The following is a 19,498-nucleotide window of genomic DNA, read 5'->3' on the forward strand; positions in this document are numbered from 1 at the left end:
TGTTATTATTACAGCTCACGCATTCGTAATAATTTTCTTTATAGTAATACCTATTATAATTGGTGGATTTGGTAATTGACTTGTTCCACTAATAATTGGTGCACCAGATATAGCATTTCCACGAATAAATAATATAAGTTTTTGATTACTACCACCTTCACTAACCCTTCTTCTTACATCTTCTATAGTAGATAATGGTGCTGGTACAGGATGAACAGTTTACCCTCCTCTAGCAGGAGCTATTGCACACGGGGGTGCATCTGTAGATCTAGCTATTTTTTCACTGCACTTAGCAGGTGTATCATCTATTCTTGGTGCAGTGAATTTCATTACAACAGCAATTAATATACGATCAGAAAGTATAACTTTAGATCAAACACCTTTATTTGTATGATCTGTAGCTATTACAGCATTACTTCTCCTTCTTTCACTTCCAGTTTTAGCAGGAGCTATTACTATATTATTAACAGATCGAAATTTAAATACATCATTCTTTGACCCTACAGGAGGGGGTGACCCAATTCTATATCAACATCTATTTTGATTCTTTGGACACCCAGAAGTTTATATTTTAATTCTACCGGGGTTCGGAATTATTTCACATATTGTATGTCAAGAAAGAGGAAAAATTGAATCATTTGGAACATTAGGTATAATTTATGCTATACTATCAATTGGACTAATAGGATTTATTGTATGAGCACATCATATATTTACAGTAGGAATGGATGTTGACACACGAGCATATTTTACATCAGCAACAATAATTATTGCTGTACCTACAGGAATTAAGGTATTTAGATGATTAGCTACATTATATGGAACTAAATTCAAGTTCAATCCACCATTATTATGAGCTCTAGGATTTATTTTCCTATTTACAATTGGTGGATTAACAGGATTAGTATTAGCAAATTCATCACTTGATATTGTATTACATGATACATATTATGTAGTAGCCCACTTTCATTATGTATTATCTATAGGAGCAGTATTTGCAATTATAGGAGGTGTCATTCAATGATATCCACTATTTACAGGATTAACTATAAATAATACATGATTAAAAATCCAATTTACAATTATATTCATTGGAGTAAATATAACATTCTTTCCTCAACACTTCCTAGGATTAGCAGGAATACCTCGACGATACTCTGACTACCCAGACGCATATACATCATGAAACGTAGTATCAAGAATTGGGTCTACAATTTCTATTGTAGGAATCATTATATTCATTGTAATTATATGAGAAAGAATGATTACAAACCGAGCAATTATATTTAGAGCTAACATAAGAAGATCAACAGAATGACTACAAAATAACCCTCCTGCAGAACATAGTTACTCAGAATTACCATTAATCTCTAGATTCTAATATGGCAGATTAGTGCAGTAGATTTAAGCTCTACAAATAAAGGTTTGACCTTTTATTAGAAAATATTTATTAATGGCAACATGATCAAATTTATCTCTTCAAGATGGAGCTTCACCATTAATGGAGCAATTATCATTCTTTCATGATCATACTATGGTCGTATTATTATTAATTACAGTAATTGTAGGTTATGCCCTAAGTTATATATTATTTATTGCCTATACTAACCGTAATATACTTCATGGACATTTAATTGAAAAAATCTGAACAGCTTTACCAGCAATTACATTAATTTTTATTGCCCTTCCATCATTACGACTATTATATTTACTTGATGATTCAGTAGATGCAATAATTACAATTAAAACCATTGGACGACAATGATATTGAAGATATGAATATTCAGACTTCATAGACGTAGAATTTGACACTTATATAACACCAGAACAAGACCTAGAAAATGATGGATTCCGACTACTAGATGTAGATAACCGAACAATCCTACCAATAAATACAGAAGTACGAGTATTAACAAGAGCATCAGATGTTCTACACTCATGAGCAGTTCCTGCATTAGGGGTTAAAATTGATGCAACGCCAGGTTGGTTAAATCAAGGAACATTCACAATAAATCGACCTGGATTATTCTTTGGACAATGCTCAGAAATCTGTGGAGCAAACCACAGATTTATACCAATTGTAATTGAAAGAACTTCAGTAAATTTATTTATTAAGTGATTATCTAAGATAATTTAAGGAGTTAGTTAAAATAAATAACATTAGAGTGTCAATCTAAAGTAACTAAAAAAAATTAGTACACCTTGAAATTCATCAGATGACTGAAAGTAAGTAATGGTCTCTTAAACCAAATTATAGTAAATTAACGACTACTTCTGATGGGGAAATTATATCCAAATCCCTCAAATATCCCCTCTTATATGATTCTCACTATTCATTATATTTTCAGCTACATTAATCTCGTTTAATCAAATAAACTTCTTCTCATTTAAACCTAACCTTATTAAAAGAGCAGAAAAAGGAACAATTGAAATAAAAAACTTAAATTGAAAATGATAACAAATCTATTCTCAACATTTGACCCATCAACTAACATCTTTAATTTATCATTAAATTGAACTAGAACATTTCTAGGACTATTATTAATCCCATCACTATTTTGACTTACACCATCACGAATTAACATTATCTGAAATAAACTAAATTTAACCTTACATAATGAATTTAACACATTTCTTGGACCAAAATCATTTAATGGAACAACATTCATTTTCATCTCAATTTTTATTATAATATTATTTAACAATTCCATAGGATTATTCCCTTATATTTTTACTAGAACAAGACATTTAGCATTAACATTTGCAATTGCCCTACCTATATGGCTAAGATTTATATTATTTGGATGAATTAACCATACTAATCATATATTTACACACCTTGTACCACAAGGTACACCGCCTGCATTAATATCATTTATAGTACTAATTGAAACAATTAGTAATGTTATTCGACCAGGTACATTAGCAGTACGGTTGGCAGCAAATATAATTGCAGGACACTTATTATTAACCTTATTAGGAAACACAGGACCATCTATAGCAATAAACTTAATCTCATTACTAATTATTGGACAAATACTTCTATTAATTCTAGAATCAGCAGTAGCAATAATTCAAGCCTATGTTTTCTCAATTCTAAGAACTCTATATTCTAGAGAAGTATATTAAACCTATGTTAACAACTCACTCAAACCACCCATTCCACTTAGTAGACTATAGACCTTGACCATTAACAGGAGCAATTGGAGCAATAGTCCTAGTATCAGGACTAGCAAAATGATTCCACCTATTTAATATTAACTTATTCATAATTGGATTTGGAATTACCCTACTAACTATAATTCAATGATGACGAGATGTAGTACGAGAAGGAACATATCAAGGATTACATACAGGATTTGTATCAATTGGATTACGATGAGGAATAATTTTATTTATTGCATCAGAGGTATTATTTTTCGTTTCTTTTTTTTGAGCATTCTTTAGAAGAAGATTAGCACCAACAATTGAACTAGGAATACTATGACCTCCAATAGGAATTCAACCCTTTAACCCTATACAAATTCCATTACTTAATACAGCTATTCTTTTAGCATCAGGAGTAACAGTAACATGAGCACATCATAGTTTAATGGAATCTAATCATACTCAAGCACTACAAGGATTATTCTTCACAGTGTTATTAGGACTATACTTTACAATACTTCAAGCATATGAATATTGAGAAGCACCTTTTACCATTGCAGATGCAGTTTATGGATCAACATTCTTTGTTGCAACAGGATTCCATGGTTTACACGTAATTATTGGAACAATCTTTTTATCAACATGTCTACTTCGACACTCAATAAATCAATTTTCACCAAGACATCACTTTGGATTTGAAGCAGCAGCATGATACTGACACTTCATAGACGTAGTATGATTATTCTTATATATCTCTATTTATTGATGAGGTAGATAATTGTTTTTCTAGTATAAATAGTACATTTGACTTCCAATCAGAAAACTTGATATAAATCAAGAAAAACAATTCTAATTCTATCAACAAGAGTTTTCATTAGATTTATTATTCCAATAATTGTTATAATCCTGGCAACAACACTATCAAAAAAATTAATTAATGATCGAGAAAAAAGATCACCATTTGAATGTGGGTTTGATCCAAAAAGATCAGCACGAATACCATTCTCAATACGATTCTTCCTAATCGCAGTAATCTTTTTAATTTTTGATGTAGAAATTGCACTAATTCTACCAATTGTAATTATTTTTAAAACTTCAGACATTATAATCTGAACAGTATCAACAATATTTTTGATTCTAGTTCTATTAGGAGGACTATACCATGAATGAAACCAAGGAGCATTACAATGAGCAGAATAAAGGGTTGTAGTTAAATATAACATTTGGGTTGCATTCAAAAAGTATTGATATTATCAATCAACCTTAAATAGAATAAGAAGCGAAATATTGCAGTCAGTTTCGACCTGGAAGATTGGTATGTACTACCCTTATTCTTATTAATTGAAGCCAAAAAGAGGCGTATTACTGTTAATAATATAATTGAACTATAATAGTTCCAATTAAGGAAATGTAAAGCCAATATGAAAGCTGCTAACTTTTTATATTAGCGGTTAAACTCCGTTAACATTTCTAAAATTTATATAGTTTAAATAAAACATTACATTTTCACTGTAAAAATAATATATCTATATTTATAAATACTTAAAAGTAAAAATACTTCCTTAACATCTTCAGTGTCACGCTCTAATTATAAGCTATTTAAGTAAACGAAAAACAATATTACCAAAATAAATATTCAAAAAATAAAAGTTAAAAGATAAATCTTGAAATTAGAATCATATCAACCTTGAATATAACCAATTAAATAAATAAATAATCTATATAAACCTTGACCACCAAGTAATTCACCTCAACCATATTCAAATGACTTAGATGAATAATAACCTATTTTTAAAGGAATATATCTAATAAACTTAGTTGAAAGAAAAGGTATAAATCATATAGAACCAGCAAATCTAACAAAAGAAAGTATACTTAAAGAAAATAAATTATGAGAAAAATCAAAATTAGAAATAAGATAACCTAAATAAGCACCTAAAATAACAACTGTAATAGTTAAAAACTTTAAATAATAAGGTAAAGCAATCACATGAGGAATAGGAAAAATTAATCAAGATAAAAGACTACCACCAAAAACAGCAACAAACATTAGACCAATTATTCCAAATGAAAAATAATAACCCTTATCATCAAAAGAAAATCTAGAATAAAAATTGTTATCACCAGATATTGAATAATAAAACAAACGAAAAGAATAAGAAGCAGTTAAACCAGTAGAAAAAAAATAAAGAGAAAAATTAAACAATTAATTCATCTTAAACAAACCATCTCAAGAATTAAATCCTTTGAATAAAATCCCGCTAAAAAAGGTATTCCACACAAAGATAAACTAGAAACATTAAAACAAACTGAAGTTAAAGGTATGAAATTAACAATTGATCCTATAAAACGAATATCCTGAGAATCCTTCAAATTATGAATTATTGAACCTGCACATATAAATAATAATGCCTTAAATAAAGCATGAGCCAATAAATGAAAAAATGCAAGCTTTGGATAACCTATAGCCAAAATTCTTATTATTAAACCAAGTTGTCTTAAAGTAGAAAGAGCAATAATCTTCTTTAAATCAAACTCAAAATTAGCGCCCAATCCAGCCATAAATATAGTTATACAACCAATTAAAAGTAAAAATCAACCACAATTATAAGTATCCAATATTGGTCTAAAACGAATTAATAAATAAACACCAGCAGTAACAAGAGTAGAAGAATGAACTAAAGCAGTAACAGGAGTAGGAGCTGCTATAGCAGCAGGAAGTCATGAAGAGAAAGGAATCTGAGCTCTCTTAGTTATAGCTGCTAAAACAATTAATATAGTAATGAGCTTTATTTCAAAAGAATTAGAAATAAAATCATAATAATAAATATAATTTCAACCACCAAAATTTAACATTCATGCAATAGAAATTAAAATAGCAACATCACCAATACGATTAGAAAGTGCAGTTAATATACCAGCACTATAAGATTTTACATTTTGATAATAAATAACTAAACAATAAGAAACTAAACCTAAACCATCTCAACCTAATATAATTCTAATTAAATTAGGACTAATAATTAAAAAACCTATAGAAAGAATAAATATTAAAACAATAATAATAAAACGATTTATATTCTTTTCACCAGATATATAATCCTCTCTATAATAAATAACCAAAGAAGAAATATATATAACAAAAGATATAAAAATAAGAGATATTCAATCCAAAATTAAAGTTATAACAACTATAGAACCATTTAAATTGAAAAGCTCTCACTCAACAAAAACTCTATAATCAATTATTAAATAATAAATACCTAAAATAAAAATTATAGTTCTCGAAATAAACAAAGAAAAAAAACTCAAAGAACAAATAGAAAATAAATTCACGGCCTAAGATGAAAAACTTCATATCATTGATTCCACAAAACAATATTTTTAATTAAAATACTTAAGCAAACTAAACAAAGAAATATTCACCCTTTAAACAGAGAATATTTAAAGGCAATCAATGTAAAAGTAAAAGATGATATTCACGAAAATAACCAAGAGAACAAGTATAAACACCAGAATAATAATTCCCATGCTGAGAATAAGAATATATATACAAAGTATAAACAGCTCTAAAGAAAGATAAAAAAATCAAAGCAAAGAATCTAAAAGAAGATCAAGATATAATTCTATTTAATAATCTAATTTCACCTACCAAATTTAAAGAAGGAGGAGCAGCCATATTTGATGATCTTAAAAGAAATCATCATAAAGCCATTCTTGGCATCAAATTAATTATACCCTTGTTAATTAATAATCTTCGTCTACCTAAACGTTCATAAATAATATTAGATAAACAAAATAAACCAGAAGAACATAAACCATGACCAACCATTAGAGAAAGAGAACCTACACAACCTCATCAATTCATAGTCATCAATCCACCAATAACCATTCTTATATGAGCAACAGAAGAATATGCAATTAAAGACTTTAAATCAACCTGACGAAAACAAATAAATCTTACAATAACACCCCCAGATAAACCTAAAGACAATCAAAAATAATTAAACTTTAAACCCAAATAAGAATTAACCTTTATAACACGAAAAATACCATAACCACCTAACTTTAATAAAACACCAGCAAGAATTATTCTACCTGAAATAGGGGCCTCTACATGAGCCTTAGGAAGTCATAAATGAACCAAAAACATAGGTATCTTAACTAAAAAAGCCAAAATTATAAATACATAAAACATAAAATAATAAGAACCAAAATCAACCAATAAAGGAAAATATAAAGTATTAGAAAAATCATAAACCTTAAATAAAACTAATAATAAAGGTAATCTAGCAACCAAAGTATAAAAAATTAAATAAACACCAGCCTGCAAACGCTCAGGTTGATAACCCCAACCCAAAATTAAAAGTAAAGTAGGAACTAATCTAGCCTCAAAAAAAATATAAAAAGAAAGAAGACTTAATCTAGCAAATGAACAATAAAGCATAATTACTAAAATCAAAACCATAAAAACAAAAAAATTAGAATGATATGAACTTAAATAAACTGAACCTCTAGCAGTGATTATTAAAGAACAATTCCAAAAACTAAGTAAAATTAAACTAAAAGAAAAATAATCAATACCAAAATAATATCTAATTATATTCAAATCAGCATATGAATAAACACAAATTATAAAAACAAAACCCGACAGAAACATTAAAGAATGAACCAACCATCAACAATTATTTAATAAACAAAGAGGGATCAAAAAAATAGTTATAAATAAATACTTTAACATAAAGATAAACCAAAAGAATTTAAAAAATCATTACCATGAGAACGAATTATTGAAACTAAAATAGAAAGACCTAAAGCACCCTCACAAACAGAAAAAACTAAAAAAATAACAGGAAAAAAATAATCATAATCAAACTCAATAAGAAAAACAATAACTAACATAAATAAAGAAACAACAATATATTCTAATCTCAAAAGAACCATTAATAAATGTTTACGTTTAGAAGAAAAAACATTAACACCAGCAAAATAAATCAATAAAGAAGTAAAAATAGAGAATATAAACATTAGTTTTAATAGTTTAAAAAAAACGCCGGTCTTGTAAACCGGAAATAAGTCCAGCCCCCACTTTTAAAACTTCAGAGGTGGAAAAGCTTCCATCATCGGTCCCCAAAACCGGTATTTTAAATAAACTAACCCCTGAAATGATCAAAATAATAATTATATCATTATCAAATGTAATAAATATTAATTTTATTAAATTAAGACACCCAATATCAATAATGCTTTTTATTATCCTTCAAACCTTCCTAGTTGGATTAATAACAGGAACAATAATAGAAAGATATTATTTATCATATATTTTATTTTTAACATTTCTTGGTGGTATACTAGTATTATTAATTTACATTACAAGAATTGCATCAAACGAAATATTTCAGCCTAAATCAATCACTATAATTATTACATTAATAATGTGAGTATTTATCATATTAATATTAATTATTCTAGATATATCTATATTTATAGACTTTTTCAAAAACACCGAAACTATAAATATTGATAATTCAATCAATTATCAAGAAATAACAATATCTTTAGAAAAATTATATAATAGACCAACATTCATTATTACAATAATAATAATAATTTATTTATTTTTAGCACTACTAGCAGTTGTTAAAATCACCAATATTAATCAGGGACCTATTCATAAAATAAGATAATTACTAATGAATAAACCCTTACGATTAAGACATCCTTTAATTAAAATTATTAATAACTCTTTAATTGACTTACCTGCCCCAACAAATATTTCATTTTGATGAAATTTTGGATCCCTATTAGGGTTATGTTTGGTAATTCAAATCGTAACTGGACTATTTTTAGCTATACATTATACATCAAATATTGAAATAGCATTCAGTAGTGTAGTACACATCTGCCGAGACGTAAATAATGGTTGAATTATCCGAACCTTACACGCAAATGGAGCATCTATATTTTTTATTTGTATTTACTTACATGTAGGACGGGGAATTTACTATGGATCTTATATATATATACATACCTGAATAATTGGTACAGTGATTTTATTTTTAGTTATAGCAACTGCATTTATAGGATATGTCTTACCCTGAGGCCAAATATCTTTTTGAGGTGCAACAGTAATTACTAATTTATTATCAGCAATCCCATACTTAGGAACAGATTTAGTCCAATGAGTATGAGGAGGATTCGCTGTTGATAATGCAACATTAAATCGATTCTTCACATTCCATTTTGTATTACCATTTATTATTGCTGTTATAGCAGCAATTCATTTATTTTTTCTTCACCAAACAGGATCTAATAATCCTCTTGGACTAAATGGAGATATTGAAAAAATTCCATTCCATCCATACTTTACCTTTAAGGATTCTATTACATTTGTAATAATAACATCATTATTAATTATACTATGTTTAATTAATCCTTACCTATTAGGAGATCCAGATAACTTTGTACCTGCCAACCCATTAGTAACACCAGTTCATATTCAACCAGAATGATATTTCCTATTTGCATATGCAATTCTACTATCTATCCCTAATAAGTTTGGTGGTGTTATTGCATTATTTTTATCAATTAGAATCTTAATAATTTTACCATTTTATAATAAAACACCATTCCGAGGCATTCAATTTTACCCTATTAATCAAATTTTATTCTGAATTATAGTAGTTGTTGTATGCTTACTAACGTGAATTGGTAAACGACCTGTTGAAGAACCTTATATTATAACAGGTCAAATCTTAACAATTATTTACTTCACATATTTCTTAATTAATGTCCATGTCGCAAACGCATGAGATAAATTAATTAAGGAATAAAGTTAATTAGCTTAGGAAAAGCATATGTTTTGAAAACATAAAATTAGAAGTTTAACTCTTCTATTAACTTTTCTCAAAAAATTTCACTAAACAAATGAGATAAATAAAATCTTTAAACCAACAAAGAAAATAAAAAAATTCAAAGATAAAGGTAAAAAACTTTTTCAAGCTAAGTACATTAATTTATCATAACGGAACCGTGGTAATGTTCCACGAACCCAAATAAAACCAAAAGATATAATAGCAAGCTTAATAAAAAATATAAAAGAATAAAAATCACCACCCAAAAAAATTAAAGCCAATAACATTCTTATGAAGACAATTCTAGTATATTCAGCTAAAAAAATTAAAGTAAAACCACCCGCACCATACTCAATATTAAATCCTGAAACTAACTCAGATTCCCCTTCAGCAAAATCAAAAGGAGTATGATTAGTTTCAGCTAAGCAAGAAGCAAAACAAGCTAAAGCTAAAGGAAAAGAAATAATAATAAATCAACAATAAAGCTGATAGTTTATAAAATCAAACATATTAAAACTACCAATTAAAATAATTAAAGACAATAAAATTAAAGCTAAACTAACTTCATAAGAAATTGTTTGAGCAACAGAACGAAGAGAACCTAATAATGAATAATTTGAATTAGAAGATCAACCAGCAATTATAACAGTATAAACACCTAATCTAGTACAACATAAAAAAAATAAAAATCCATAAGAAAAAGAACACATATAAGTTAAATAAGGAAAAATTACTCAAACGGCTAAAGAAATCATTAAATTAAAAACAGGGGAAAAATAATAAAGTAGGTAATTAGATATAATAGGAATTGGCTGCTCCTTACAAATTAACTTAATAGCATCTCTAAATGGCTGAGGAATTCCAACAAAACCTACCTTATTTGGACCCTTTCGAATCTGAATATAACCTAAAACCTTACGCTCTAATAAAGTTAAAAAGGCAACACTAATTAAAACACAAATAACCAATAAAAGAAAATTCAAAATAAATATAAATAAATCATAAAGTATCAATACTATTTGTAGAAAAAATCTACATAAATGAATTCTAAATTCAACACATTAATCTGTCAAAATAGTAAATAAATTAATATTAATCAATATAACAAAAAATATTTTAACCATATGGTCCTTTCGTACTAATATGGATTAACAATCTTAGGATAGAAACCGACCTGGCTCACGCCGGTCTGAACTCAGATCATGTAAGAATTTAAAGGTCGAACAGACCTAATCATTGGGCTCCTGCACCCAAAATTTTTCTTAATCCAACATCGAGGTCGCAATCTGCTTTGTCGATATGAGCTCTCAAAAACAATTACGCTGTTATCCCTAAGGTAACTTAATCTTATGATCATAAATTATGGATCAAAATAACAAACATAAATAAATGATATAATAATGAAGAGTTTATCTATTCTTCATGTCACCCCAACAAAACATCATCATTAAATATAGAAAGACAAACAAAAAACTATATAAAAGTAAAATGTCAAGCTCTATAGGGTCTTCTCGTCCTAAAGAAGAATTTAAGCCTTTTGACTCAAAAGTTAAATTCAAAAATTTATTAAGAGACAGTTGATTTCTCGTCAAGCCATTCATTCCAGCCACTAATTAAGAGACTAATGATTATGCTACCTTTGCACGGTCAAAATACCGCGGCTCTTTAAAAATACGCTCAGTGAGCAGGCCAGACCTCAAAATATAAACAAGAGGACATGTTTTTGATAAACAGGCGGAAATCAATTTTGCCTAGTTCCTTATAATAAGTTCACAAGGTAAAAATTTCATACAAATAAATATACTAATTAAATCATTATTACAAAAATTTTAAAATTAAATTAATAATCTTAATAAAAAACCTAAAATATTTATAAAATCAAAATAAAAAGTAATGAACTAAAACGTAATCTTAAAGATAGCTGGTTTAATGCTTACTATTACATTTCTATAAAATAAATTATAGGTTATTAACTTCAAAGCTTATCCCTTAAAGAATAAAAAAGTTAATATTTTTACTTAAAAAATTAAATAAAAACAAATAACTTTAAAAAATTAAATTTTTTCTTAAGAAACTAGATATCTTGGGAAACGATTAACATCTCATTTCTATAAATAATTTAATAATAATTATGATACATTAACTATAAATTATTTATAAATCAACCCAAATCGAGACAAGTAAAATAAATACTAAAATTTTGATAAACCCTGATACAAAAGGTACAATAAATAAAATCTACTTAAAAAAATTTAAAATAATATTTCATAAAACACTTACATTACACCAATAAACTATAATTTAAAAAATCAATTCTATAAAATATACTAAGTCAAAAATACAATAAAATTATTTATATTAAATAATTAAATAAACAAAAAATAAATATAATAAAATAAATAATCAAGATATCCTGATTTGCACAGAAAAATTTCAGTGTAAATGAAACACTTTACTAATAAGTTATATCTTTAAACTCTTCCTAGATACACTTTCCAGTACATCTACTATGTTACGACTTATCTCATCTAAATTGAAGCTACTTTAAAATAAAATAGAATAGTCAATAATGAGAGCGACGGGCGATGTGTACACATCTCAGAGCCAATATCAGTTAAATTAAATAAATTAAATTACTATCAAATCCACCTTCATTAACAGTATTTCACTATCAAATTCGTTATAAACAAAAATCTATTGTAACCCACCTCCTCTTAACTATAAGCTGCACCTTGACCTGAAATATTTTATAATTATAAATCTTGAGAATTATAACTCTAAAAAGATTCTCTGATAACGGAGATATACAAACAAATAAATTAAGTAGAGTAAATCGTGTATTATCAATCATGGGGTAGGTTCCTCTGAATGGAATGAGATACCGCCAAATTCTTTGGGTTTAAAGACCTTAACTAATAGTACCCTGGTAAATATAATTAACATTTAAAATAATAGGGTATCTAATCCTAGTTTATTATTTAAAGTTCACAGATTCATAAAAAGGGCCACAAATAAATTATAACATTTCACCTTACAAATTTATATTTCAACCCTAATAATATAAACAACTGTTTTAACCAATAATATTCACTTGTATCAATCGTATAACCGCGGCTGCTGGCACGAATTATGCCGATACTAAATCAATTGCTAAATCCAAAATCACTTGATAATTAAATCAAATTACTGCAAAAAGAACATTTAGTCTAACAAAACTTACATATAATACAAAGAAAAAGTGAATAAACAAGCAAGAATAAAACTTTTAAAAATAAAAAATAAGAAAATTTTAAATCTATTAATTCAGGAAAAAATAAAAGATTCAAATATTTAAAGAAAGAAAAAGAAAAAACCACAAACATTAACAAAAAAAAAAGAAACGCCCCTATGTATGACCACAACAACTTCTCTATTATATATAATTAAAGATTAATATGGAACATGTATAGCAATGAATGTATTATATTCTTTCTTATTTAATCTTTCTTTTCACTAAAAAATAAATAAAGATTAAATAATATAATAAATATATTTTATACAATTATGTATTTTAGTATAATATGTTATTAATATGAATTCTTTTTTTTATATTAAGTTAACTTTCATATATATTTGTTAAATAATCTAATTATAGATAATTTACATAATTATATTATTATAATTAATATAATTATTTATATTAATTATAATATTTTATATTTAAATTAATAATTTTATTTATTATATCCAATTATAATAATATTAAATATTAAATTACATATTATTATATATATTATATTATAATAACCTATTTTAAGCTAAAAACATAAGTAGCTATAATCCTAGGTAAATAATTACATTAAAATAATCAATTGATAATGGTAAGATGAACTTATAATACTTTAATTTCAATTAAATGTAATATATTAATATAAATTATTTATTATATATATATATAAAAAAAATAAAATGAGCAGGATAATTTATCCTAATTAAACAAAATAATACATAAAAGAATTTCAAAAAAAAACTTTCGATTTATATATTAAATAAATGAAGTGCCTGATTAAAGGGTTACCTTGATAGGGTAAATAAAGTAAATAAAATTACCTTCATTAAAATTACATAAGATAGAATGAAACTACCTCCTTTAGTATCAAAAACTAACGTGCATCATACACCTTAATGTAAAAAGGTAAGCTAAACAAGCTAATGGGTTCATACCCCATTTATAGAGGTATCAATCCTCTCCTTTTTAATGACCAACAACTCTACAAAACTTCTCTTCCTATCAACATTAATGATAGGAACGATCCTGTCCATTTCATCAAATTCCTGATTTGGGGTTTGAATAGGACTTGAGATCAACTTACTTTCATTTATTCCGCTCCTAACAAGAAATAAAAATATAATAATAAATGAATCATCAATTAAATATTTTATTGTCCAAGCAATAGCATCGACAATATTATTATTTTCAATTTTGCTGATTCAAATAAAATATCCCATGGGATGGGAAACAGAATTTATCCCATCAATAATAATTAGATCTAGACTATTATTAAAGATTGGAGCTGCACCTTTCCATTTCTGATTTCCAGAAGTTATAGGAGCATCAAGATGAAATAATTGTTTAACATTAATAACATGACAAAAAATCGCCCCAATAATGGTCTTATCTTATTGTATTCAATTAAGAACTTTTATTTGAACAATTATTATCTTAAGAATTATTATTGGGGCAATAGGAGGTTTAAATCAAACATCCTTACGACAACTTTTAGCATATTCATCAATCAGACATCTAGGTTGAATAATTAGATCATTAACAGTCAGAGAAAACATCTGAGAACTATACTTCATTATTTACTCACTATTAAGATTAATTATAGTTTTATTATTTAAGCAAATAAATTTATTTTTCATAAATCAAATTTATTCAGCCAGAAATATAAAAACCGAAATTAAATTCATAATATTCTTATCTTTATTATCTTTAGGTGGACTACCACCATTCCTTGGATTCTTACCAAAATGAATTGTAATACAATCATTAATAGAAAACAATATAACAACTATTATAACTATTATAGTTGTATTAACTACAATTACACTCTACTACTATATACGTATTAGATTCTCAGCTCTAATTATATCATACACAGAAAACTCGTGATCTATAAAGATAAAGTCCCAAAAATCAAGAATCATTCTTCCTATAACAGTAATAATTTCAACAATAGGATTGATTTCAACATCAACCTTAATTTCATTATACTAAGGACTTAAGTTAATCAAACTAATAACCTTCAAAGTTATAATTAAAAGAATAATCTTTTAGGCCTTAGTAAAATTTTACACCTCTAGAATTGCAGTCTAGAATCATAATTGAATATAAGACCTAAATATGATAAGAGAGAAAACATCTCATAAGTAGATTTACAGTCTACCACCTAAAATTCAGCCATCTTACCGCAAAAATGATTATTCTCAACAAACCATAAGGACATTGGTACTTTATACTTCATATTTGGAGCATGAGCAGGAATAGTAGGAACATCAATAAGAATACTATTTCGTGCTGAACTTGGCCAACCCGGATCTCTAATTGGGGATGACCAGATTTATAATGTTATTATTACAGCTCACGCATTCGTAATAATTTTCTTTATAGTAATACCTATTATAATTGGTGGATTTGGTAATTGACTTGTTCCACTAATAATTGGTGCACCAGATATAGCATTTCCACGAATAAATAATATAAGTTTTTGATTACTACCACCTTCACTAACCCTTCTTCTTACATCTTCTATAGTAGATAATGGTGCTGGTACAGGATGAACAGTTTACCCTCCTCTAGCAGGAGCTATTGCACACGGGGGTGCATCTGTAGATCTAGCTATTTTTTCACTGCACTTAGCAGGTGTATCATCTATTCTTGGTGCAGTGAATTTCATTACAACAGCAATTAATATACGATCAGAAAGTATAACTTTAGATCAAACACCTTTATTTGTATGATCTGTAGCTATTACAGCATTACTTCTCCTTCTTTCACTTCCAGTTTTAGCAGGAGCTATTACTATATTATTAACAGATCGAAATTTAAATACATCATTCTTTGACCCTACAGGAGGGGGTGACCCAATTCTATATCAACATCTATTTTGATTCTTTGGACACCCAGAAGTTTATATTTTAATTCTACCGGGGTTCGGAATTATTTCACATATTGTATGTCAAGAAAGAGGAAAAATTGAATCATTTGGAACATTAGGTATAATTTATGCTATACTATCAATTGGACTAATAGGATTTATTGTATGAGCACATCATATTTTTACAGTAGGAATGGATGTTGACACACGAGCATATTTTACATCAGCAACAATAATTATTGCTGTACCTACAGGAATTAAGGTATTTAGATGATTAGCTACATTATATGGAACTAAATTCAAGTTCAATCCACCATTATTATGAGCTCTAGGATTTATTTTCCTATTTACAATTGGTGGATTAACAGGATTAGTATTAGCAAATTCATCACTTGATATTGTATTACATGATACATATTATGTAGTAGCCCACTTTCATTATGTATTATCTATAGGAGCAGTATTTGCAATTATAGGAGGTGTCATTCAATGATATCCACTATTTACAGGATTAACTATAAATAATACATGATTAAAAATCCAATTTACAATTATATTCATTGGAGTAAATATAACATTCTTTCCTCAACACTTCCTAGGATTAGCAGGAATACCTCGACGATACTCTGACTACCCAGACGCATATACATCATGAAACGTAGTATCAAGAATTGGGTCTACAATTTCTATTGTAGGAATCATTATATTCATTGTAATTATATGAGAAAGAATGATTACAAACCGAGCAATTATATTTAGAGCTAACATAAGAAGATCAACAGAATGACTACAAAATAACCCTCCTGCAGAACATAGTTACTCAGAATTACCATTAATCTCTAGATTCTAATATGGCAGATTAGTGCAGTAGAATTAAGCTCTACAAATAAAGGTTTGACCTTTTATTAGAAAATATTTATTAATGGCAACATGATCAAATTTATCTCTTCAAGATGGAGCTTCACCATTAATGGAGCAATTATCATTCTTTCATGATCATACTATGGTCGTATTATTATTAATTACAGTAATTGTAGGTTATGCCCTAAGTTATATATTATTTATTGCCTATACTAACCGTAATATACATCATGGACATTTAATTGAAACAATCTGAACAGCTTTACCAGCAATTACATTAATTTTTATTGCCCTTCCATCATTACGACTATTATATTTACTTGATGATTCAGTAGATGCAATAATTACAATTAAAACCATTGGACGACAATGATATTGAAGATATGAATATTCAGACTTCATAGACGTAGAATTTGACACTTATATAACACCAGAACAAGACCTAGAAAATGATGGATTCCGACTACTAGATGTAGATAACCGAACAATCCTACCAATAAATACAGAAGTACGAGTATTAACAAGAGCATCAGATGTTCTACACTCATGAGCAGTTCCTGCATTAGGGGTTAAAATTGATGCAACGCCAGGTCGGTTAAATCAAGGAACATTCACAATAAATCGACCTGGATTATTCTTTGGACAATGCTCAGAAATCTGTGGAGCAAACCACAGATTTATACCAATTGTAATTGAAAGAACTTCAGTAAATTTATTTATTAAGTGATTATCTAAGATAATTTAAGGAGTTAGTTAAAACAAATAACATTAGAGTGTCAATCTAAAGTAACTAAAAAAAATTAGTACACCTTGAAATTCATCAGATGACTGAAAGTAAGTAATGGTCTCTTAAACCAAATAATAGTAAATTAACGACTACTTCTGATGGGGAAATTATATCCAAATCCCTCAAATATCCCCTCTTATATGATTCTCACTATTCATTATATTTTCAGCTACATTAATCTTGTTTAATCAAATAAACTTCTTCTCATTTAAACCTAACCTTATTAAAAGAGCAGAAAAAGGAACAATTGAAATAAAAAACTTAAATTGAAAATGATAACAAATCTATTCTCAACATTTGACCCATCAACTAACATCTTTAATTTATCATTAAATTGAACTAGAACATTTCTAGGACTATTATTAATCCCATCACTATTTTGACTTACACCATCACGAATTAACATTATCTGAAATAAACTAAATTTAACCTTACATAATGAATTTAAAACACTTCTTGGACCAAAATCATTTAATGGAACAACATTCATTTTCATCTCAATTTTTATTATAATATTATTTAACAATTTCATAGGATTATTCCCTTATATTTTTACTAGAACAAGACATTTAGCATTAACATTTGCAATTGCCCTACCTATATGGCTAAGATTTATATTATTTGGATGAATTAACCATACTAATCATATATTTACACACCTTGTACCACAAGGTACACCGCCTGCATTAATATCATTTATAGTACTAATTGAAACAATTAGTAATGTTATTTGACCAGGTACATTAGCAGTACGGTTGGCAGCAAATATAATTGCAGGACACTTATTTATTAACCTTATTAGGAAACACAGGACCATCTATAGCAATAAACTTAATCTCATTACTAATTATTGGACAAATACTTCTATTAATTCTAGAATCAGCAGTAGCAATAATTCAAGCCTATGTTTTCTCAATTCTAAGAACTCTATATTCTAGAGAAGTATATTAAACCTATGTTAACAACTCACTCAAACCACCCATTCCACTTAGTAGACTATAGACCTTGACCATTAACAGGAGCAATTGGAGCAATAGTCCTAGTATCAGGACTAGCAAAATGATTCCACCTATTTAATATTAACTTATTCATAATTGGATTTGAAATTACCCTACTAACTATAATTCAATGATGACGAGATGTAGTACGAGAAGGAACATATCAAGGATTACATACAGGATTTGTATCAATTGGATTACGATGAGGAATAATTTTATTTATTGCATCAGAGGTATTATTTTTCGTTTCTTTTTTTTGAGCATTCTTTAGAAGAAGATTAGCACCAACAATTGAACTAGGAATACTATGACCTCCAATAGGAATTCAACCCTTTAACCCTATACAAATTCCATTACTTAATACAGCTATTCTTTTAGCATCAGGAGTAACAGTAACATGAGCACATCATAGTTTAATGGAATCTAATCATACTCAAGCACTACAAGGATTATTCCTCGCAGTGTTATTAGGACTATACTTTACAATACTTCAAGCATATGAATATTGAGAAGCACCTTTTACCATTGCAGATGCAGTTTATGGATCAACATTCTTTGTTGCAACAGGATTCCATGGTTTACACGTAATTATTGGAACAATCTTTTTATCAACATGTCTACTTCGACACTCAATAAATCAATTTTCACCAAGACATCACTTTGGATTTGAAGCAGCAGCATGATACTGACACTTCGTAGACATAGTATGAT

The 19,498-nt window shown here is 27.6% G+C and overlaps 2 long non-coding RNA genes across 2 annotated transcripts in view; one reads left to right on the top strand and one right to left on the bottom strand.

Moving 5' to 3' along the window:
- The window catches only part of LOC126278646 (uncharacterized), a 159,224-nt gene that overhangs the window by 18,176 nt on the left and 121,550 nt on the right, over nucleotides 1–19,498 (top strand). The window lies entirely within an intron of this gene.
- The window catches only part of LOC126278648 (uncharacterized), a 58,297-nt gene continuing 49,878 nt past the window's right edge, over nucleotides 11,080–19,498 (bottom strand). The window contains exon 2 of the long non-coding RNA XR_007550760.1: nucleotides 11,080–11,862. This is a non-coding gene — a long non-coding RNA (uncharacterized LOC126278648). The remainder of the gene's footprint in view (nucleotides 11,863–19,498) is intronic.

The sequence above is a fragment of the Schistocerca gregaria genome, chromosome 6 (genome assembly GCF_023897955.1).
Source record: "Schistocerca gregaria isolate iqSchGreg1 chromosome 6, iqSchGreg1.2, whole genome shotgun sequence".
Classification (NCBI taxonomy): Eukaryota; Metazoa; Arthropoda; class Insecta; order Orthoptera; family Acrididae; genus Schistocerca; species Schistocerca gregaria.